At 42.1% G+C, this 25,201-nt stretch overlaps 1 non-coding gene across 1 annotated transcript; it reads left to right on the forward strand.

The window, feature by feature from the left end:
- Positions 1-12,948: 12,948 nt before the first annotated feature.
- On the forward strand, positions 12,949-13,020 carry trnae-uuc. The gene has a single exon. It is a non-coding gene; the product is annotated as a tRNA-Glu (tRNA).
- The last annotated feature ends 12,181 nt before the right edge of the window (positions 13,021-25,201 follow it).

A 25,201-nucleotide genomic window follows, 5' to 3' on the forward strand; every position in this document is an offset into this window, starting at 1 on the left:
ACACTGACATCAAAACTGTTTTATTATCTTAGAACAGTGAAGAAGTAATGGGAAGAAGTGTGATGAATGTTTTGTTTTGATAACTGATTCATCATTTGTGTCTTATAACACCAGAGGTTTGGCAGGGTTCTAGGCAGGAGGTTTGGGGAAATGCTGGCATCATAATCCTTTTTGACATATACTCAATAGAAAATGGCAAAAGACAATATATTTAATGTTTGACCTCATCAGCATTGATTTTTTGTAAATTTATGTGTATTCTGAATCTGATGCAGCAACACATTTCAAACAAGTTGGGAGAGGAGCAACAACAGACTGGGAAAGCTGTGGAACGCTCCAAAAACACCTGTTTGGTTCATTCCACAGGTAAACAGGTTGATTGGTAACAGGTGATAGTATCATGATTGGGTATGAAAGGAGCATCCTGGCTCAGTGGTTCACAGCGAGGATGGAGCGAGGTTCACCTCTTTGTGAACACATGATTGGATAAAGTAAGATAAAATAATCCTTTTTCCATGCACCAGAGGAGCATGTTATGGCAGCACAAGGACAGAAATACGTACCCATAGAGAGGTTAAAAAATAAATAATTAGAAAGTATAGAAAATGTAGTCACATAACTAAGATATGTTCCCCAATGGAGAGGTTTTACTAATTAAATTAGCTCGCTTTGACCCACAACTTCACCAGGACACACCTCTTACACACATCATTTTTGAAGAAAGCTGCATTCTGCGTTCTGGGGCCTGAGGCCTCTGAACTGGACCTGCTTTGCTGGGCTGTTACAGTGTATCCAGACAATCCAGCCCCTCAACTGGGACACAGCTACAGTGTTTACTCTTGCACTCTTACAAGTTTGTATTTTAGAAAGCCAATTAGATTGACCCAACCCCACAAGTCCTCTCGGCTCCAGTATATTTCCTACATGCCCCCCAAAACCACTTTAACTACATCCTATAAATGTTCTTCTATGGGACTCTGCGGATGCTATAAAAGTTACAAAGGTAATTTCCAAATGTCTGAAGCAATCATTTCACTGCGTCACCTTTTGCCCTCTAACTGTTTTTGGTGCCTCCTAGCAGCGATTTCTCCCCTGCTTGTGTGTGTGTGTGTGTGTGTGTGTGCGTGTGTGTGCGTCACCATGCCTGCGTTCTTATCGTTTTTAATTGATGTAATCTGTCGGCTTCCATCTCTATCCTAGCCAGCTGTGTGTATGCGAGCCTTTGAGTTATCTGAAGTTGTCTTTTTGCTAAATGTGAAACGCTACAACCTCATCCAAGCCTCTATTGATTTAATGTCTGCCACGCTTAGCTCAACATGGCTCACCTGGCTTGGGGCGGAAGCGTAGGGAAACAATTGAGGAAAGAAAAGCTGGAGTTTGGCCACCAAGGGTGCAAGATTTTTTTTGAAGCTTTAGCAACTGTGTGCATTTAAGTGTAGACATCCATGAGAAGCAATAATAATAATTAGTGTAGCATACAGGCCTACTTTAAGTGCTTATTACCTTCTCACAGGCACTTGCAAAGGGCAGTGGATACATATTCACATTAAAATATTTATTACATCGGTGTCAGAGGGAGCGATTACATGCTTAGTTAATTGTTAAATACTGCAGAGTGTTTCAAGACCTAAAAAGGTGTTTCTCATTAACATCTTTTTTGGGTGAAAACAGCCTGTTCAAAGCAGATGCTTCAACCTGGTGCGATGTGCCACTTGACACTTGGAGTTCTAATTGGGTCACCGGAGAACGGCGAGGACAAAATGGCTTCTGCTGCAGATAGATACACCCCTGAACCTGCGCGCATCCCTCTAAGGTACGTGTGAGCGCGTCCAAGGGGTGTGAGGGTAACAGGTGCTTGTTCACTGGTTGGGAGGGGGAGTTAATGACCTTATCACCGTTGTGCAGCGGAGTGTGAAGTCCCATCAGCGCAACTTAGCTGTTTATTCATACATACATATTCTTAGCACTGATGCACACACACAGATATACACACTCAGATGCAAATATGCACCAACAGAAACATTTCCCCGCTCAGGTGTGTGCATATACGTACAAGCATGTGTGCACGGGCCTACATTCACACACACACACACACAAACAGCATTTAAATTCAACCCCATGCTGTTCTGATGACATTAAACATAATAAAGCATTAAATCAAATAGCTGTGAACTCTATCTATGACTTAAACTGCTCTCCGCTGCTGCTGCTGTATGAATCTCTTTATCCAGACAAGCTGCTTATTTCATTGACGTCAAAACACTATAGTTTTGTGAGGAATATGAGGATTGGGAATTCCTGCAAAATCTCATGAAATACTGAATAATGAGCGTTTGGAATGGAAAAATGTTGAAAAATGGTAGAGCCAGGGGCAAACATTCTAATAAGGCTAAAAAGGTAGCTGCCATGGGCCCCCTGATGACGAGGGCCAGCAATACGTTTATTGTTATGTTTATGTATAATACAAAAAATATTCGTATTCTCATTAATATGAAAGAAAAACTGCATTCAAGGAAGAGGGAGAGAGAAGGTTTTACCTCATGCCTTTAAATGAAAACAGCTATACCACAATATCAAATGTTCCATTACAAGTTAAAGTCTGGCATTCAAACATATCATCAGCAAAACAGACTCATCTTTGTATGAAAAGTTGAAATACACAGATCGGCTCCTTTCATAATGTTATACTATTAGAGGCTGTTAAATCTAGTCTGTAGATTAGATCTCCACCTTCAGCACCCTCTAAACTTTCTACCCCCTACCCGAACAAGGGTGTGTATCCAATCCCTACTTTCATCTTTGACTCTACCTCTTTATTTTCTACCCCCTACCCGAACCAGGGTTTGTATTCCCACCCCGCTTTTATTGGTGCAGTTGGTGAGAGGCAGGTGTAGATGATGGTAGTGTGGCAACATGTGGCATCTAGGCCTGTGGTAGCATTGTAGCAGCTAACAATAGCTAAAGCGGTGGTAGTATGATAGTATCTTAGCAGTTAGCATTGGCATTTAGCAGTTAACATTAACAGTATAGGTGAATCTAGCTATATATATTCTTCTGTTCTTTTTAGCAGTTAGCATTAGCATTAGCTAAATGGTAGCATCGGTACTGGCCACTACCTGGAGCATCTCTGGGTCAGTTGAACGTGACGGTGCTGTTTGGATTGTGTAGGAGCAGTGTGAACTGGCACTAGGGGGGGTGACTCTGGGATGCCAGAGTTCACCGCCTAACCTCCTGGAGGTGTAGTGGGACTAAGTAGGCAAAACACTGTTGAAGGGAGGTTTCCACCTGATGACCCCCAGAGACGTGTTAGGAATCACTGCTCTTTGGCAGGTATAGAGGCAGATTAGAGCTCCAAGGTTCTTCACTGAGAATGAATCCTCTTTTTGAGCACAAGTATCTTGTGTTTAAATTAACCCATGAATTAACATGTAAACAGCATTTTGATGCTATAGCTGGTCAAGATGGGGCTGCTGAGTAGTTTAATTTATGATAATGCATTTTATATACACTACCATGTATATATATATATATATATAGTATATGTTGCATATCTAAAATGTTAATATGAAAATGCAGTGGAGTAGATATATAAAGTGGTAAAATGTCACTGGTATGTTTACTTAAATACTTTAGAACTTTGGGGTGCTTGAATCTTGAAATACACAAATGTATTTATTCTAAAGTAAAATTTTTAAGTAAGTCTAACTTTTAGCAAAGTTTTTCACAGTATGAGAGTGAGAATAATCCAGAGTGACACTAAGCGTCAAGATACTGATTTTGACCATTTGCTGTTCATCTTTCATGTAAAAGTAATAAAACACTGGAGTATCCCTTTGGACTGGGGGATACTGCGTAGACAAAATGTTTGCAAATCCAATTTTACCTGCTTTAATTAAAGCAAGATAAAGATTTACTCCATGATATTGTGGCAAGAGACGGGTGTGGTGAAGTAGAAGATTGTACACAAACTGACAACGCCACCTGGGGAATTTCTCCCCAGGAAGTAAGTTTCAACCAAGTTCACCTTTGAGGAACACAGTTCATTTTACTCCAGGCAGGAGACACGTTTCCAATCAAACATGTTCTTTATTTTAACAAATAAATTTAAAACACCACTCGGGGACAAAACAGGGGGAACTAATTTAAAGCTGAGGCATACTGACTGATGCAGAGAATCCCCAACCAAAAATATCACTACTCAATACTCAATGAGGAGACCCAGAACCCAGGGAAGCACAGCACACGAGAAGGGGGGGGGGGGGGGGGGGGGTGCCCCCAGGTTACCACCACCACCACCGGACCTCAGCAACTAAAGAGGAAAACAAGAGGAAATTAGTGGGGTCACAACAAAATTCAGTGAACGGAAATATCCAAAACTTATATACAAATCAGCAACTAAAAAATACAAACTGCCAACCACAAATGAAAGAAATAAAGACAAAATACTGACAAAGCAGCAGCAGCCCCCTGTAGCTGTGGCGATGTGTCCCTTTAAACCCGCCGCACCCGATCAGCTGATGCCGACGTCACTCGTGCATGGTTCGGCAAATGACGCTCATACACTCTTGGGCGGCCGGGATCTGAGGACCCGACAAATCATCTACACATTCACTCGTGCTTACAACAATTAGGAATGCTGGAGGCTGCATACCGTTAGCAGGGTTGGCTGGATATGACACACCAAAGGAAGAGGGAGAGAATCGCGCAGCTACTGGCGTTCACCTACAATCAAGCAATTATTAGCCACTGTCATGACTAGCAGTTTACAGAGAGGGAGAGAAACTCACCGCAGCAGGCCATCTAGGTGACACACACACACAGGAGGCTGGAAGCCCCAAGTCAGCTGCTCTGCATGACACACAAATATTAACTCCCTGCCACATGAGCCAAAAGCAGCAGGTGAACAGACAAACCGCGTTACCTGTCCACGCGCAAAGGTCCGACCCGGAAGTGACTTCACCGTCAGGAGAACCGAGAGAGAACTGGCATGGAGGGATCGACCCCTTTCATAGGAGGGTGCGCCTCTAGTGGTTGGCTGTGGTGTTGCCAGTTACGCAGGCTCACCCACAGGTCTCTATCCTGCCACAATTTTATGACACTGCATTAATTGTGACAAGGTAAAACAAAATATGTTTTTTAACTCTATGCTCTGTCTTAGTTCATCAGCTCAAATCAATATCCAAACCAAGTGCCGGGTCTGTAGCAGTGCCACTAATGTGCCAGTATTGATTGTGGGCCTTACAGAACTTTGGCAGAGCACTAATTACATCCAATTAGTAGTTCCTATTACACTAAGCCATCTGCACTGAACAGAGACAAGAGCACAAAAGAAAACAAAAGAGAAAAGGCAGCGGTGTGAGCTGAGAAAGGTTCTTCAGGCACTAAACTGGAGGAAGAATGATCAGGAGGGAGTTAATTAGCCATCGGTTTCAGCGGTGTATGAGCAGCGATGAACCGCTGGATATTCTACATGAGTGCCACCGTGATGACTCCATTACCTCTTGGTCACCTGTTAGCACCCTGACTACAGCTACCTGAAACAAAGTTAACCATTTGGAATGAACTGCTACCAAATGACCTCATGAAGCAGATCTCCTCTAAAAAAACTGGGAATGTTTAATACTGGCCTGAATATGAGATGACCCCGACCCCCTGGTGCAACACCTGAGCAGGAATAGAGACTTCATGAAAATTAAGACTGAGAGTAAAACAAGGTTGGCAAATAGAAATGAAACAGCTGCTAAGGTCATGGGTACTGTCCTGATCAGAGCGTTTTGCCTTATGGTGTCTTTTAATAACCAGTGGTCACTACACCGTCTAAAATAAGATAAAGAGTCTGCAGCCATGCCAGCAGCTCTGTGGGACTGTAATTAGGCGCAGCGGCGTTCTGAGCTAAACGACAATGCTAGCATAGCAACATGATGACACTGACAGTGCAAACATGGTGATGTAGAGCAGGTATAACGTTTATCATGTGGACCATCTTAGAGTTTTAGCATAACAGGGTAAGCAGCATTAAGCTCAAAGTAGACTTCGGTAGAGGCTGATGGGAATGTTTTGTAGGTATTTAGTCATGAAACAAAGTGATGCACAAATTACTATTTTAACCTGATGATGGCGCTAAATATAAATGTAATAGCAATCAACACTTATCCAAAGCATACCAAAGTAAACTGACAGATGTTCTTGAACCATTTGGAGTACATTCATGGATTTGGTCTCTTTTGAAAGGTAACTCTCTAAATTTTATCTCCAGCAGTCAGAACCGCTGTAAGTGCTACTGACATTCAGAAATAGAAGTTTGAACACACTGAAGTAGAAGTTTATTTTTTTTCCCACCTGAATATGTTTTTGCAAATACATGCTTGCAGATGACTATGTCTGGGACTAATTAGCTGGTAGCAACAATGGGACCACAGCATGATTGAAAGGAGAAAACATCTGTTTCGGACTAAATATTTTTACTGCAGTGGATCTTCTGGAGTCTGGACCTTTGTCAATGTTACCAGACCATTTTTCTTGAAGTGTTGTCAATCTGTGAATCACTGAGAGAGTGATAAGTTGCCTCAATGTTATTATTATTTTTAATTGGTTGTTGTCTGCTGTTGGTGTTTATTGTGCCTCCTGTTGTGATTGTTGTGATCTTGAAATGGTTTGCATCAATCTATTCACGTGAATCTTCGATCTCTAACGGTAATCTGAATGTAAACGCAAATGTAGTCTTTGCGTGAATAGGCGGGAAGAAAAATAACCATCAAGACAACAATCTCTAAAGGTATGATTCATCCTGAGAGGGAATGAATGTCAAAACCAAATTTCATGACAGTCTATCCAATATTTACTGAGACATTTCACAGATGTCAACCTCATGTTGGTGATACAGGAGAAGTCAGGGGATCACCGAGCAATTCATCCTCTGGGTACTATTAATCTGTTTATCTCAAACAAACCTTTGAGCCAATCTATGTAGTCTGACCTGCTGGTAGGGCTAGAGGAAAAGGAAGTAGGAATCATCCTCTAGGAGTCATTCAATTTATGTACAAAATTTAATGGCAATCTATCCTGTATTTGTTGAAATATTTATATTTTATATTAGCTCGACTGACAGAAAGATATTGCTATCCCTAGAGCCCAGCATGGCTGTAAGGGATAGAGGGAAGCAATAAACAAGCTGATAGACAATGTACTGCACTCACTAATGTATATATACTACACCATAATTACTAAGCAGCAACCTCTGGGGCTGTAGAGACAATGTCCGTGTTTACATATTATTATGTTACACAACAAGATACAACATACCGCCTACCTAATAAAAGTAACTAAAATATAACAAAAATACATTTATAGTAGGTTGAGTGTATCTATATGTGTACTTGAAAAAATGAGAAAACTATGTGTGTGTGTGTGGGTGCTTGAGTGTGAGTTTATTCTAATGTATAGCTCTTAATAATATGGACAAAATAAGCAGGCCAGACAGAACGAGCAGCGAGGGGACTTGATGGGTCCACTCACTCCCCATTAGACTGCCTGTAATTAAACCAATTAGCACAGAGGAATAACACTGGAATGCCTCAGGGAGGGATACGGGTAGGAATACTTTAAAAACACTGCATCAAAATACACCCACACTGCAAAATACCGCTGCTTGTTGTAATGTCTGGGGAAGCCCACACAGATGGTGCAGGCGCAATTATGTCGACGTAAAGCTGCTTTGATGGTTTTAACATATCAGGCTAATTAGAAGCTATTCAGGAGATCTCGCACGGCTGGCAGTTCAATATGCACATGGGATGTTTTGAGCTGACAGGAAGTTGATGTACAGTAACACGTTCGGTGGTCAGGCACATAGACACCCACCATTTGCCTTTTCATCTCAATTCTTTTTCAATTGCTCAATGAGATTGGCCAATATTTCTTTGACTTTGTTGTCCTTTATCCTGTTGAGAAGATGCCTGGTCAGGTCACCAGAACATATTAAAGCTGCACTACTCAATATTAGAATATTATCTCTCGAATCATTATGTATAATGTGAAAGAGTGTCAAACCCATGGAACAAACAACCACTGCAGTTAATTCACGTAAAACAGAGGAAAATGGACATGAAGCGTAAAGATATGCTTCAGGCGTGGGTTAAGTGCATATGTCGTGTGATGACACAGCCCGTGTAGACAGCTGCACTGATTAGAATAAAAGGGTATCTGTTCCATGAGCTGCGTGCGAGACGGACAACTGAAAAACCTGGCTGACAGCAGCAGCCCGTGTAGACATGCTTTAACATTCATCTGTTAGACGGAAACACGACTCCAAATGAATGCTAATGTGGCTCTCGCTGTCTGCTGGCTATTTAAATAGGCAACTGTTTGCTAACAATTTAGCTGGGGCCTGTTTCACAAAATGTGCGACATGTAAGCTGCGATTTGCAAGATGAGGTATGCTTGTCTTGAGTTAACTTTGACATGTTTCTCTAGTCAGGAGTTGAAACTATCCCGATACTTGGGTGCTGATTGGATGACCATTGCGATTAAATCTTATGATTTATTGAGATTTATGACTAGACCATGGAAAAAAGTTACACTTCACGAGACTATGTTGTATATCATGAGTCATGTTTCCAACATTTAGCTGTTTCTGCTCAAGTGCCACAAAAAATAACAATAAAATGTAAAATGAACAGAGCCAAACTGACAACTGCATGCAGAACAAATGTGTGCCTGTAAATTAACAGCCTCCATGTGAAATTGAACTTCCACCTTCTTTTAAAACCCTGGACAGCATGCAAGAGTGGTAGATAATATACGCTACAAGTGCCAGGATTGTGGTTGATGTGCTCGGAGGTGAGGCTGCTCCTCTTAGCTGTCACCGTGTCCCCAGCTGTAGATTACGCACACTTAGCAGAGACTGTTGTCTCTGGTCTACACAAGTACTGCTTGACAAGCTTGGATGGGAGAGGGTTCTCCTCGTGATGCTCTTTCCACCACTCCAGAGGGCTTTTTGCACCACTCGTGATGTGTTGAGGATCTCCATCTTCTCTAATCTGCTCCTCTTCCTCATCATCAGAGTTCCTCAATGTCCAGCCTCACAAATAACACAACAAATTAAACATAAAACAACATAAACAAATTAAAAGAAAAGTTGTTGATAATAATAATGTCCATAATGTAATAGCTGTAAAAATAAATCTACCTCTAGAATGGTCGGAGGAAATAAACAATATGCGTATGTATGTGCAGGGCTGTTTGCTGCAATCAGCAAGGCTGAGGTTACATGTGTGCCTGGCAGTGTTTGAGTTCTCAGACTAATGGAGGATCCCTCGGCTTTCCTGGGGGTCTTGCAGGAGCTGTTTGTAACCTTGACCGGCTTCTGGGTGAACTCTTCCACACTGGATATTTCCGACTCAACGCTCAGTCAAGGTGCTGATCTCTTTCTCTCTCTCTCTAACCTGTGATTGTTGGCTGTTGCTCAGGGAAACAGTCGATCGTGTCATACGCATTTTCCGTCCTGGTAACGTCTGTTGTCAGTCTGTGCTTATGGAGCTCCAGCAACTTTTTGCTTTTGCATGGAGTCCTGGTCCTGGTCCAGACTGGTCCCAGTAATCTTGCATAGCTGGCAGCTTCGGTGCAAGCTGTGAGACCAGGTTGAGTGCATGTAGCACTTGACAAGGAGAAGGCTAATTGTTTGGCAACAGCCATGTTGGATGCATTGCCTACAGCAGGGTCTGTCATGGCGACGTTCCATTCGATCACTACATTATGAAGTAGCTTGCTAACATTTGCCCCGTGTGACTCTTCATGTGTGGCTCTGGTCTGGAGGATGTGAGAGACATAGACATAGACATAGAGCAGTCCGGTGCAATATGATGGGCTGTTAGGGTGGTGTGAGACTCTGCGGTTGTGAGGTCCATGCGTCACAGGTAAGAGCGCCTCCGGTTTCAGAAAATCAATTCAAACTTCATTAAAAAAGAATCACGGTACTAAGGGAAATCGATTTTTTTCCCCAGACCCCTACTTGCTATACATTACCTAAAGATGCACAGTTTTAAATGCAAATGCACAGCGTGGGGTACCTACCGTCAAACCATAGTGTGCTGGTATTTTTTCTGGGGAGTTAAATATTTTCAGGCCTTGATTGAGTAATGACTGTTCATCATCGCAATAGGCTCATTAAAGCCTATTATTGCAATGATAATGTGAGGACGCAAGTGCGCCCATTTTTTCCGGTATATGAAGCTGCATTTGTCTTTATTCATTAAGGAGGCTGTTCGCAGTTAGAAACAGTAAAATGTATCAAAGCTTTCACAAGACTCCTGACCGTCCAGTAGGCCAACGTGTTTGTCTCAAAGTCCACTTTGTTCAGAAGCAAGTGTGAATATTAAAAGATGGATACTTTTAACCTTTCTGATCGTCATAGCATGAGCATAACTGGAAGAACCTCAGCAGCATATGATCAATGAAGTTTTTTTTTTTTTTTGTTTGTTTTACTTTTAATATACTCCATCCTTTTCCAAGATGGACACATCAACGACAAGGGGTGGATTGAGAAATATTTAGATCTCAGGTAATTTTTGTAGGGCAAATTAAAACTGGAAGAAGAAGTGGAGAAAACCATTGGGACAGCTGTCTCTGGTCACACTTAGTTTTTCCTTCACAAGAAATTGCATTTGAAATGAGCAAATCTTAAAAAAAAAAAAAAAACTTTTGACACTAAATAAAGTGGTAATTGGGTGAATATATGGGGAAAAACAAAAAAACATATCAGATGAAGATCAAGATCTAAATTGCATTTTTCATTCGACAGGTAATACAAAGCACGGTCCACTGTAGTTGTGGTGCTGAATGCTGGGATATTTTTACGGCTCCAGTGGTTCACACATCGCCGTGTGCCTTCTCGAGGGGAAACACAGACAGAAAAGCAGCTGCTCAAGTGTGTGTTTGTCTGGCAGCAAAAGCATTTCAAAAGCATCTGATAATATTCAACTAATTAAGACTCAAATTTTGGAAATAAATGAGCACATGCCGTACATTCAGTGTTTCAGTCGTGAGGACAATGTCTTCTCCTCACAGCGATCCGCTCTGGCTGTTGCACGTGTTTGGAGTTGCTCGGCCTGTGAAATAATGACAAAAGCCGCCTCGTACTGAACGCCTGGGTACGGTTGGAGGTTGATTGGCTGCGCTGAGTAAAAACGGCAGCTGGCTGTTCAGTTGTGTCTGTGGGGAGAGAGACAAGCTTGGAGGATGATGCAAGCTAAACGTGTGAAGCAGAGACAGGAAAACACATCCCTTCAGACCACAGGAGATGTGGTTACATAACTTAAAAACTGTGTAGTTTTTAAGTTGAGACATGGTTTCTCATACAAATGAAAGCCGAATTGCAGTGGTCTCTGTTAAGTGCATGAAGAGGCTTTCATCCAAGTCTTCGTTGGTCAGGTATAAATAGTAGTAGAACTAGCTAAATTTAGCTAACGTAGGTAGCTACAAAGCCGATTTTCCTGACTCAGTAAAATAAACTTTTCTTGACCGTGGAAAATGGTTTCTGATCCATTTAGGATTTTTTTTTTTTTTTTCTGTTTTTGACAGGAACTGACTGACGAGGAAAATGTGGTTTCAGTTAGTCCACATCCTGATAATCATTAAAGAAGCTAAATCAAGGGAATTATGGGAAATGTAGGCTTATTAAGTATGCCACCATCCCCTAATTACCACTTGGGACCACGGTGGCAGCTGTTTAATGAAAGTGGTAGACTCACTTTAAAACCATTAAACACCAGGGAACTTAACATGCCTTTACTGTCTGGTGGAATCAACTGTAAAAAGCCTAATTAAGTGCTACAAACTGCAGGTGGCGCTTGTGCGGCCAAAAACTACTTTGTATATCCACATGAATCTGTCTTGAGGCCCTGTGGCTGCTTTAAATCGCTGTGGCTTTCATGCGGATTGCACTGAATATAGCATTGAGGCTTTTGAGACTTTAAATCGGTTGCAACCGTCCCTGCATGACAGTGTTCCTCTGTTGAGGTGGCTGAACGCCAACACATGATGGGACTTAAAAGAATGGAAGAAAGATTACATTACATTACAGAAGACAACACGCTAGAACATTAGAAAGAGGAGAGCATGCATTCAGTCTGGATCACTGCTCTTTTCCTGAGACGGTGGACATTAAGAGGACATTATCCAGAGGAATTTACTGCTTTTAGCCTTTACACACACTCCCCATTTGTATTTATATCATAGAGCAGTGTACAGCCATCTTGCTTGCACAATGGCTGCTGTGGAATGCGACGCCTCTAAACAGTTTGATGCACAGCTAATCTGCAGACGTGCGCCCTGCAAGGCGGGAACTATTATGTAGTCAGTAGTCACAGAGAGACAGCAAAGGGGTCATTTTACCGCCTAATTGCACTCATCTAAAAGGAAAACAGGAAAATGGTGAGAAACAGAGAAGGGAGGAAGCAGATAATATCAGCAGACAATGTGAGTCGAGAGAAGGGAGAGAGAGAGAGACAGAGGGGAAAGAAGAGGGAGGTAGAGACAGCACCACGAAGATTTCTGGAGCAGTGCCATGCTGAGATAGGAAATGTAATTTTGTTCCTATTTTCCGCTACTATATCAATGGCAGGCCAGCGGTGGATCAGTTTATTCTCTGCAACAACCTCCTACACTAATGCACAAACTCAGAGGGCCACAGTGCCAATGTCTTCAGCTCAGGAGCTGGACAGTTCAACATGTTGTTCAACGCATCTCAGTCTTTCTGAGAGTGAGATGAGAAGATGTGTTAATGGGGCAAGAGTAGCAAGGTGATTAACCTACTTAGTATAAGGACTGGAAGCAAAGTCCAACCAAAAAATATAAAAATATAGTTAGCAACAACTTAAGCAAAGCTGCCTTTTCACACAAGCTATCACTTTAGACACAGCTGCTTCAGTTGGTGTTTCCTCTTTGTTGCAGTCCCATATGGTCTAGCGGTCAGGATTCCTGGTTTTCACCCAGGCGGCCCGGGTTCAACTCCTGGTCTGGGAAGAAGCTTTTGGCCGGGCAACAGTGCTGCAGGCACTGGGCTGGGGAGGGTGGCCGGTACCAGTCCAGCGTGGACCTGCAGCCGGAGAGGTTGGAGGTGCCCTTGAGCAATGCACCGAACTTGTCAGAGCTCCTGAACACGTGGCAGCGGCATCTCACCACAGCTCATGCATGGATCTAGTGTGTGTGTTTGTGTGTTTTTCGGCCCGTGTGTGTGAAATGAAAATGTGTAATTGAATTAATCGCCAAGAGGGAATAAGATAGCATAAGCTAACATAGCCTCACTTTAATGTCATACTTAATATACAGACGCAAGAGTGACAGAACAACAGAAATAAGCTCTTTTCGAAGGGTTAAACAGTTCAAATGAGTCAAAATTACAGTTTAATTTAACTGGTTCAGATAAAGAAACATTCAAGCAACAAGTGATGTCATTTGCTTAATGTCTCTTTCTTTTTCCTTGCCTGAAGACCCATATTCTACTTCATATAGCAGAATGACACTTGACATTTAAAATCAGAATAAACATTCAATAACTTGAGTTAGGAATAAGCCAGAGGGTAGAAGGGAAGAGAAGGGTCACAGAGGACACAAGAAAGACAAGAGATCAGGAGAGGACACGGGGAGAGAAACAGACGAATGTGAGAGGAGTGACGGCGGTGGAGGGGTCATGACAGAGTGAGAGTGACCGAAGCAGATGAAGGCAGAGGCAAAGAAGCTGTTAGAGAGGAGCACACAGACACAGCTCCTCCATTTAATAGCAGCTTTGTCCCAGCAGGTTGTTCAAGTCAGACACGTCAGGAAAGGCTGTGTGTGTGTGTGTGTGTGTGTGTGAGCTTGTTTCCAGAGTTAATAGCATCATGTTGCCAGCAGGGAACAAAGCTTAATTGTCCCCTTTCATTTCCTTTTCATTCAGTCATCTCTGTAATCTTTTCTTGCCTTCCACCCATCCTTTCCTCTTTCCCTCTCTTCCATGAACTTCCCCTCTGCTCATCCCATCCTTCATCCATCCATCCTTCCCTTTCTTCCGTCTTTGGTCCACTCCTTCTCCTTCTCTCTTCATCACCAATGACACCCTCCTCAATTTATTTCTGTTTGTTTTCCTTCTTCCCTCTTTCTCGCCCACCTTTCTCTTCGCTATCATTGCCATTTCCACAAATTTCCACTAGTTTTATTTTCTCCTTTCCCTCTTTCTTTCATCCTTCTCCTTTCTGTCCTTCTGTATGTCGTACATTTTGTTCTGTTCCTCTGAAAAACTAAAGCTGTCCTTATATCATCATTTTCTCTCAACTCTGGTTCATTTCTAAAAGCGCTGCTAATAAATAATAAGTTATTGTGAAATTGCATCAGTCCATCTGTCCATTCATTCACTCAGTTATTATACATTGCTGAACGAGGCACTCCAATCACCCGAAACCATTTATTATCAGTTTACTGATGAAACATGGCTCATTTACTCACAGTGTGACAATGGTTGCACATGTTTCCTGATGGCCTCTATTGTCAGCCACAGAGCAGAGGGGTCTGCACACTGTTGGCCTGCAAATAAATCATTTATTTCTCTTTTAGAGAGGGCCATGTTTTAATCTGTGAGAGCTTCCTCAGGATCTGCTGTCAGCCAGCCAATTAGAAGTGAAAGGTAGAAACTACATACTTAGTGTGAATTGCAGTGAATTAGTGCGTGTGTGTGTGTGTGTGTGTGTGTGTGTGTGTGTGTGTGTGTGTGCCCTAGCTAACTGAACAGAAGTCCGTGTGAATTTGTGGCCTGAATGCTAATCTGTTGTATTAACACAGGGCCTTGTTGAATCAGAGAATTACTGGTTCAAACTATTTTATGCTATCAAATAATAAACAGTGTGTGTGAACTGTGATGTAGCTCTGTGACGTTCATTAGCACTAACTGCTTTTGTGCGCTGCTAAATATCCAATGAAAACATGCTCACACACTCACACACACACACACACTTTAGGTTGCTAATTTAGCAGCACAAAAGCAGTTTGATCTAATAATTCAGTAATCCAACAAGGCTTTGTGTCGATTCAACAAATAGGCCTTCAGGCCACACAGTCCAGCTGAGTTGTACTAATAGAGAGTCAACTAGCCATGAACGCACACTCAGAGAGACAACGTGGATTTCTAATGAGGTGGAGGCTCAAACACACAGATAGTCAGTCAGTGTGTTCAAGTGGTTTCCCAGCAGGGGGTCCAGAGCGCAGCCTCACTCCTGCTAGTTTTAATAAGTCAGCAGCTGCTCTGGTCGTGATGCCGCTGTGTGCTCAGGGTTCGTTTTGCCCTGATTCTCATTGTGGTTTTGTTTTTCTAACTTTCTTGGTGGTTGTTTTTAGTTAACTTATTTAGTTAATAATAATTATAATCATAATAAAGCAGCTCCAAGTGCTTTATAACAAAGAAACTGCGTGCATCAAGTGCTTCACATTAAAATGAAAAACACACAGAAAGAAGATACAGAGAAACAAAGAGAGAAAATAAATGGATAAATGAGACTGAAAATAAAACCGACTTGATAATAACAGTGACAATGACATAAAGATGCATAAAAACAGAGATAGAATGCCATAGTTTATGAAAATAAGATGGAGAATAAAACCTTACTTGAGAATAATAGTAAAAAGATAAGATTGAAAATAAAATAAAGGCAATGCATAAAATAAAATGGAGAATAAAACCCATGGAACAATAATAAAATAAAGTTGAAAACAGATTACATAGAAGGCATAAAATCAATTAAAGTATGGCATTTAAAAGTAGTGCAGCAGTGCATCAGCACGAGGCAAAGCACAAAAGCTTCAGACCTGTAACAGGAAGTCATAGCTAGGTGAGGGCTGAAGTGAAGAGGTAAGTTTTTAGCTTTCTTTTGAAAGTATTCAGCGAGCTGCTTCTCTGATATCTGCAGCAGTTTGTTCCAGAGCTTTGGGCTGTAATGGACTGCATCCACAATTTTCTTTAACTGTTGCTGGAAACCTCCAGTAGACCAGCACCAGATGACCACAGTGTTCCTGAAGGCAAATAACTAGAGAGGGAGTTAGAGATGAAGCTTGGTCCTGGTCCATTAAGGCCTTTGTATACAAGGAGGAGGACCTTGAAATCAGTTCTGAATGTTACAGGAAGCCAGTACAGAGCATCTGAAACTGGACTAGTGTGCTGTCTCCTCTTGGTTCTGGTTAAAAGCCGAGCTGCAGAGTTTTCAATGATCTGAAGTCTCTCAATGTTTTTTTTGTTTTTTTTTTTTTGTTCGAGAGGTCAGTAAATAATGCGTTACAATGGAGTCAGCTTAAAATAAAGGCATGAATCAGTTTTTCAGTCTCTTTTGAGTCATAAATGGTCGTACTTTGGCTTTGGCTATGTTTCGAAGGTGGATAAATTAAGTTTTTGTTACTTTGCTGATTCGGGACTTGAGTCTCAGCTCTGAATCTAGGAGGCACCAAGAGTTATAACCATTTTTTAATCCAGAAAGATAATTTCTCCAGATTATTAAACAGCACTTCTCTTTTTATTTTAGGGCCGACTAGTAGGATTTCCCTTTTGCCCTGATTTAACTTCAAGAAATTATTGCTCATCAATTTATTTATTGCCAAAAGGCAGTTAGTAATGGAGTCTATAGCTGTAGCATCATTTGGTTCAGCACAGATGGACAGTTGTGTGTCATTTGCATGAGTATGGAAACATACACTGTGCTCTAAAGCCTGACTGAAATTCCTCTAGAGTGTTATTTTCTGTAAGAAAGGACTTAATTTGCTCTGAAACTCTCTTTTCCAGTATCTCACTGATGAATGAAAGGCTTATCAGCCTATAGTTGGTGAGTGCATTACTATCAAGGTTGGGTTTCTTTAGTGATGGCTTTACAACAGCTAAACGCAACAGGGAAGACACCTGTTTGCAGAGATGTATTTATAATCTTCAGGACGGGACTTGAAACACTGTCAAACACCTGCTTTAAAAATGGTGCAGGTACAGAGTCAACACAGGGAGTGGAGGAGTTAGACCCAGTGACAGTCCTACAGGCTACTGCTCAGCTAATGTAATACAGGTGAATTTTCCCATGGTCACATCTGTTTTACAGGGTTTACTGAGCTCATCTGTGGTCACATCAGCAGCAGTGCTGGCTCTGACTGAGGCTGTGTAGTTAATGAAGAATGATGTGTGTGTCATGTCCAAGAAGTCTTGTTAGGTTATGTTTAGTTTTTTGTCCTGTGTCTATGTTGTCTTGTGGCTTCCTGTTTTATTGTGAAACCCTAACTCTCCTCTCGTTTCAGGCCCTTGACTTCCTGGTGTCCTTCCCGCCTGTCTGATTGTCTGCCCCGCCCTGATTGTTTCCACCTGTTCCCCGTTACCTCATGTGTATATATAGTCTGCGTTTCCCTTTGTCCTGCGCCAGTTTGTCTTGTCATGTGAAGTCTGAACCTATGCCAGTCCATGCCACGTTTCTGCCTTGTGTTATTTTGGTACTTTGCCTTACCTTTTTCCCTGTCACAGTCGTCTTCCTCGTAAGAGTGATTTTAGTTGCAGTTTTTTCCTCCTTGAGAGCGATCCTTGTTTATTAGTGTAGTTTGTATTTTCCTCTCTAAGAGTGACTTTAATTTGATACTTTGTCATTAAAGATTGTTTATTTGTACTTTGTCTCCTGAGTCGTGCATTTGGGTTCAAGTCCTGGTTCGGTAGTGACAGCAAGTTCTTCACAGTTTGCCGCAGAGAGCTGTGGACCGGTTGGGGCGGTGCCGAGTGGCTGGTCAGTGTTGGAGAATAATATTGTAGATATATTCCTCTCGGTAACGCTGCTGTTGTTTACCCACAGGGACATTCTGTCTCTTTTTAACCTCTAGTGGAGCGACAGTATTTAAAGCAGATGACATGATACTGATGAAATGTTCCATGTCAATAAATATCAACTTTTATTTTACCTTGAAGTACCATTGAGTAGGTGTGCTCAAACAATGCTTGCAAACAAAACTGCCAACAATGAAGACATGCATGTGATGTGTGGTAGCTAAGTTAAAATACCACAGTAACCTCAAACTCCGCAACATTCATTGTCTGTCATTTAAAAGTCAAACCGTCCACAGAGATTTAAAGGATGAGGATGATCCGCTTTGTTCGGATATTCTGTTCTTATTCTAACTCCAACTCTAGATTCCTACATTCACTGAAGAGCCGAGTTTGGTGAATATTAAGATAAAATAAGAGGAATATTTTTCCCCTGCTGGAAAATATTTATTTCAAATAGCGTTTAAATAAGAGCAAAGCTTTTAAAACACAATATAGGAATTAATTATATGTGGATGCAGCACAGACTAGAACACACACACACCCGTCTTATCTGTCTGGGCACCAACGGTATCATCATCACATTACTCACTCTCACCCCACTGAAAACAAAATTGAATGTTACGCGTGGCCGAACGTTTCTCTGTGTAACGCTCATTCGGCCATATCGCAGATCACATACTACATTGTGCTGCACTTAAGAAGCACATTCACTCCCCCCGTTCTCGCCGCTCCCCGTCCCGAGCATTGGCGTATGTGTGATGAAACAGATACCACAGCTTTGCAATCATGGAAGGGAAGCCAGCGATGCTGCAGTAATTATCTATCTCACTTTATCTAGTCTGATGAGTCCCTGTGACACGGATGAAGTGAGAAAAGCAACATGGGAAAGTGTGCAGGATGAGAAGCGGGAGCGAAGGAAGCAGAGACTGAAAAACTCAGACGTATTCCGTTTCAACATTCAGGAATTTGGCATTAATAGAAAAATAGACTTTATTCAACTGCAGTGGACTTGAATGAGCTCAACAAATATCAGATCTGCAGTGGCTAAAGTCATTACACGGAGGCCCAGTAATGATTGCAAACTTCACTGTGCACAAATACAGCATTTAAACAGTGTTTTTGGTACATCCTCTCTCCTTCTCAGACATTTGTGCTTCCTCTGCTTCTGTGACCAAGGCTGCACACTCACCTATATCAGAGCTGTGGAGCTCCGTCTTTCTGCCGTGTGGTGCTTTAACCCTTCTAACATTGGTATTATTTGCTGTGTCAGTGTTATTAAACCCTCTAACCTTTGTTCATGTGACCGCGTCTTCGGTACAATGTATGCAGCTTACGTACTGCATGTGTGTGTGGCCGTAATCTTGTGCGGGTCTGTTATTTCTCGATCTGTTCACCCAGGTCAAAGTCATTTAGTCTTTAAATCCGTGTTGTCTTTAAGCCTTTTGACCCGTCGCCCTCTGCAGGCGACGGCAGCTCAACATACTACGCTGGGGAAGCCACATTTCATCCATATTTCACCGCAGCCATCCATAATAGAGGGAGTTTAGAGCGCTCGCGTTCAACATGTTAGGGTCACCCAGGCATGTAAAATGTCTGTGTGTGTGTGTGTGTGTGTGTGTGTGTGTGATGAGTAAAGATAAGTATTCTTCATAGCGCTCAAACATACATGCACACATCACCACACACACACCGCAGTAGCATGTACAGTGGAGGCCAACTGGGCGTGTGAGTGTTTTGACTTTCTAGTGAATTGATAGTACAGATGCACTGTGCAATGGGGCCTGAGAGTGTGTGTGTGTGTGTGTGTGTGTGTGTAGCCTGTGTGTAGCCACTTATCTTCTCATGGTGCACACACAGACACACACTGGTTTGCGTCCTAGCTATAAACCATTGCATGTACAGTGCCACCCATGGGTGCTTTTTCAGATAGCGATCATTTATTTAGAGCTCTGTAGGCATACACAGCTGTATGTGGCTTCAGCTAAAGCCCCCCCACTGAAGCCATTCTTCTGCTAGCTGGAATCATACAGTGATGAACAATGCTTCCTTTCCACGAAAAATGCTTTCACAGTATGAGTCCTGTGATAATGTTGCATAATGCTCGCAAACCTTTGAAAATACCTCATCAAATGCCGAAAGTATTAAAAATTCCTGTTTTTTTCATTTTTGTCATCATCTCTTGTGTCAAGCAGTGGTGGACAAAGTGCATAAAACTATTAGCTGGGTCAAAGTATAGATACTCCTGGACGAATACAACCAATAGCAGTGAAAGTTGCTCGGTCTAATTTGTATGTTAGATAAAGTACTGAGGTACCTGCTTTTGAAAATACTTCAAGAAGTGTGTTTTCTTTTCAAAATAAAACACATTGTTTGACTGTTGCCACGATGCATTTACAGGTCGCTGTGGCTGAATGCACTGACTTGCTTATAGAACCCTTAGAATAAAAAGATAGAAATGCTCTGTGTGTGTGTATGACACACAAAGACAATGACCTCTCTAGTTTTGGTGGTGTCAAAAACCTGATAAATAACCAGCATCACTGGCGCAGTGAAAGAATGTGTGAATGTCCTGTTATCCATCATTTAATGTGTGAGTGCAGCTCTGTCCCGGTCAGTGAGTCTGACTTTATCCTCTGTCAGTAAAACTTGTACCGTCTTCAATCCGGACATGTGAGTTATTATTCTACATCCTGGCCCATGGACTGCTTTAATGTGTTATTTTGAACGCTTTTGCGTCATTGGTGTGTGCCGATTTTGCGTTTTATATAAACGATGGACGAATTGAGGGATCTGCAGTTCCTCTCAGTTTCACGGAGCATTTCACCATCTCTCATCTCATTGTTTTGATTTTACAGTCCGCAGCTTTACTGACTCTTGAGCATCAGCGGGCAGCATAGTGCAGCATTTAGCAGTTACAGCAAGATATTTCCCTCACGAGTGTGTGCAGCTATAAGGACAGTGAATGTTGTGTGACTTCAAATGAATTCAATTGTTGCTGTCTAAGTGATGCTAACTTGTTCGCCATACCAACTTCATAAGATGATGATCAGTGTTTAGCCTTCTGCTTTGACACACTGGCCCCAAAACGTATGAATTACTGAATTAATCCTGCTTCAAATTTGAACTGAAATGACACAAAAGCAGCCTGATACGATTAGAATCAAGCCAGAAAGCTATATTAGCTTCTTAGCTAACATCTCCTTCTTATCTAGCATGGACACGTGTTGACCTCTGACCTGCACATGTCAGCATCAGTCAGTGAAGACACTAAATGGTGTGATCCTTATGCTCCTGTACCAGTTTAAATAAAACACTGTGTCGCATTAGCTCATAAGCTACCGTTAACAGCACCCGTCTGTTTGCATTGTGTCCCTGTGTTCCAGCTCAGCTGTCAATCAAACATGTGCACAGGCCCACACACTCAAAGCTTAAAAGCTAAAGGAGCATTTCTGATTATCTTAAAACCTCCATTTTTTGATGACTGATGTGATTTCAGTTGGACTTTAAATGGGAAAAGCTATTTTAGGAGGATAACATACAAACAAATATTGATACAGATGTGCTTTGGCATGTCATTTCTTAAGTGCACCATTCTCATCAGTGTGTGTGTGTGTGTGTGTGTGTGTTTGCAATCCACCTGGGAGTAAAGATAGACTAGACTACACCTTCTGTTTTCAGACTATGTTGTTGACACCAAAGCTGTCAGCATCCTGTGTGTCAACAGCGATATGAATCAAACCACAACGCCTGCTGCGCGCTGCAGTATCCAAACACTGTAGATGGAGATAAATGCTGATTTTTATCTTCATTGTGCTGCTGTTAATAAACTCGTCAAATCACTTGACAGTTCATGACACAGAGGAATCACTGCGTATCAAATGTCTGTTTCTACATTTTTTAAACTCGCTGTTGTTTGAGAACAAACCAACCTAAAATCATAATGTACTAAAACTGACAGTCATCATCCAGTTGTCAAGGCCACAATGGGCCCAGCTCCCTGCTTTAAGGGTCTGTGGGTGACCCAAAACTGGACCAACATCAGTCGCAGTAGACATAAATCCTCACAAAACAAACAACAGCACAGTGATGATGATACATACTAACACCCAAGGCATTGTGGCAAAGGTAATATCAGTATTAGCTTTAGCGTAGGCCTACATTTATTTGTTTGTTTTTGTTCCCCCATGATCCCCCTTAGCTCACCTCCTCCCTTTCTCTCTTTCTCCATCCACTTTATAGACTTAAGATAAGACAAGATAGACTTTTTTAATTCACAGCCGGGGAAATTCACTGAAAGCATGGGACACAGGCACACATGCACCCACACAAACAAAACCAACATAACACCTCCCATCTAACATAAACATGTTGTTCTCTGGCTGGACTCTGGCTGTCTTCATCATTTTGTCCTGTCAGTGTTTTGTGTTTTGTCTGGAGTAAAATAAAAAGTACCTGTGTCTTTGATTCAACCATGAGGCAGCTTTAGCCGAAAGCATCAGTACGTTGCTGTGGATACCTGCAGTGTGTGGCTGAGCAGTGATGCAGAATAATGACGTCACTAACGACTGTACGTTTAGTTCAGTTAAAAGATGAGTTCATCATTCTGGGAAATACACCAGAGCTCATCTGCTCTCTTGCCAATAGTCTGATGAGCAGGCGGACACCGCTCTCATGACTGTGGGCTGGGTGTGGAGCTGAAGCCAGAGGGTCTCCGCCCCTGCTCGGGAGACGAGAAAACATAAAAATAAGGACCCAGTACTGCAGAGATTGAAGGATGGGAGATAAAGACTATATTTTGGATGAAACTCTGACGATCCCCATGGGGACGCAGAGCGCTGCAGCAGCAGAGAGTATAAATAGGCATAACAAAAGTGTTAGTCAAGACAGTTTTACATGTAGATGTATTGGAACTGACATTGAGAATCAAATGAGCAGGTAGAAAAGCAGTCTTTACAGGCCTTTAGGCCTGTGCAACCATGAAGTGCACTTGAAGAGCTGTTTTAAGCCAACAAACAGAAATATATGTACTGTATCTATGTCTCATTCAGAGTTTTTCTTATTTCTAAAAGTACCACATTTGTTTGTCCTCTATCTGTTTTAAAGCTCTCATGTGTAATCCAAGGTCAGCGCTGGCTCTGTTATATGCCATGTTGACATCATTTAGCCAGAATCGGTGTCCAGTTCCCCATAACGTCATCACTTCACCCGCTTTCTGGGCGTGCGGCCTCTCTCCAGCCATGCCTGTTAGCGGTTATTTAGAGCATCGTATTTTGTTTTCCAGATGGAAAGCAGAAAATATTCCTCCCGCTTTCTTCCCTGCAGTTGCTACTGAATAAATATGAGCGAGTCATTGCCGGCAAGCATTTCACAGAAGATGTTCAGCAGGTGGCCAAATACGACATAAACCAAAACAAGGCTAATATTTTCATTCAGTTACGATGATGCGTGATAGCCATGCTTTGAATTAGCATCAGAAGATATTTAATGACAGATTTTATAAAATGCTGCTGTTTACTAGGGTGTTCAGTGTTGCTGTGAGTGCTGTATCAACGGCAGAGACCTTGTGTCATTAGTGGCAGTTTTTAAATTTCAGCCATTTAGCTGTCACTCTTAGTCAGAGCGACATTACTAACGAGTCACTGTGGTTAGATTCCAGATGAAAATATGTCCTTGGACTGATTATGTGCGATAGAAGAGATGGAAAACGTGTTCTTTTTCTCTCTCTCGCACTCTTTTCTCCCAGGCTGTTCAGCTCAAGGTTAGGTCTGTCCAACAAGCTTTTCAGGCCGGCGATGACAGAGTCGCCGTGGATACAAATGTTACGGTTCCTGTGGAGCTCACGCTACAGTATGCCTTCACTAACAAGTCTTGAAATGACAAAATCCGTTGTTAGTCCAGGCCCTCCAGAGCGACACACAGGAGCGTTTTCTGATCTGACGGTCCCATCAGCAGGACATCATCTGTCTGTGCCTTCCAGAACTGCTGACAAACACTACACTGTTGGGAAATCATCACTTTTATGATGTTGCAACACTGTGGCTAAGGTTTGGTAAGGTTTTGGCACAAAATCAAAGATCATCTTTTGGGTTCTAATAGGTTGGAGGTGTTTTTAAGGTTGATAACTTACTTACACATCAACATTAGCAACATTAGCATTCATTTGGAGTCGTGTTGACCACCTGAAGAATGTAAATCCAGTATTCGCTCTCTGTCAGCTCTATTTTCGCTCTCCATCAACTCCTGAGGGGAACAGCTGCCTCTTTAGCTGCTAAATGCTCCACTACGTTCTCCTGCTAGTCGCTGATTGGGGCTGTCTGGCGTTTGGTGCTGTGCACATCGTGTGCAGTGGTTTCTGAAAGCTTTCTCACTGAAAGCAGCCGTCCATTGTGGCTGAAAACAACATGAGAGTGGCCAGAGTGAACCAAAAGAGTGAAGAACAATGAAGCTAAAGCTCTGTGAAACTCACCCAGATTAGAAAATCATATGAGTGCACTCACCTCTAGTGGTATCTAGCCATGCGGCTAGTCTTGGTATAATGTGCCACAGTTTCTTATTCTGAGATTTCTGCTCCCACATTCCCACCAACATTTAATTCCAGAAACTGTGTCCTGGATAATCCACATAACATGTTCCCAACAGCTTTCAGAGTGTCTATTTATTTAGAAAGGATGCCTATTCTAAATAAAGCAGCTCCAAAGTAGTAGTAGTAGTAGTTATAACCGGCTAGTGGCAGAAATCAGATGATGATGATATCTCAAGAACCAAAGCCTTCTGCACTGGCAGCTATCGCTGGGACCAAGAGAGAACATTTAAGAAGACAGCTGACAGAACAGCCTTACAACAGTCTTTAACAGCATATGGCTTGAAGGTTCACTCTTGACCCAGGAAACAGCAGCTGAAAAATAAAGTCAAGCCAAGGTCCACTTCCATGTGTTTTTCAGAGTTTTCAACCACATTACAATGGTCCTCATCAGCAGGTGGAGTGGTGGAGTGGGCTCAGTCGTCATGGAGCTGCAGGACTGCAGATTTAAACTAGCAATTATTTTGGAGCATTTTTAGCACTACTGTCCCTGAAAACCTTTTTTTATATATGTAATTTGGGTGAACCAACCCTTTGGTTCATGATACTGAAGCATGGCTTGGTATCAGATGGAAAAAATCACACTATTTAGTCAGAACTGCCACGATCTTGTACTCTGAACCTTTCTTGAGAGGTTAGAGGCCTCTGTGAAGGGAAAATGTTGTGTTTGGTCTGCTTGTGCTCCTCCAAGGAAAGCTGTCTGGAGGCTTTGATGTCTTAATGCAGGAGGGTTTATTGATGCTCGGCCAAGGAGAACAGAGATTTATCAACATAGTGTGAACACTGCCACCTCAATTCTGAGGGATGCTTCCTGTGAT

The sequence above is a fragment of the Chelmon rostratus genome, chromosome 9, assembly GCF_017976325.1.
Source record: "Chelmon rostratus isolate fCheRos1 chromosome 9, fCheRos1.pri, whole genome shotgun sequence".
NCBI lineage: Eukaryota > Metazoa > Chordata > Actinopteri > Chaetodontiformes > Chaetodontidae > Chelmon > Chelmon rostratus.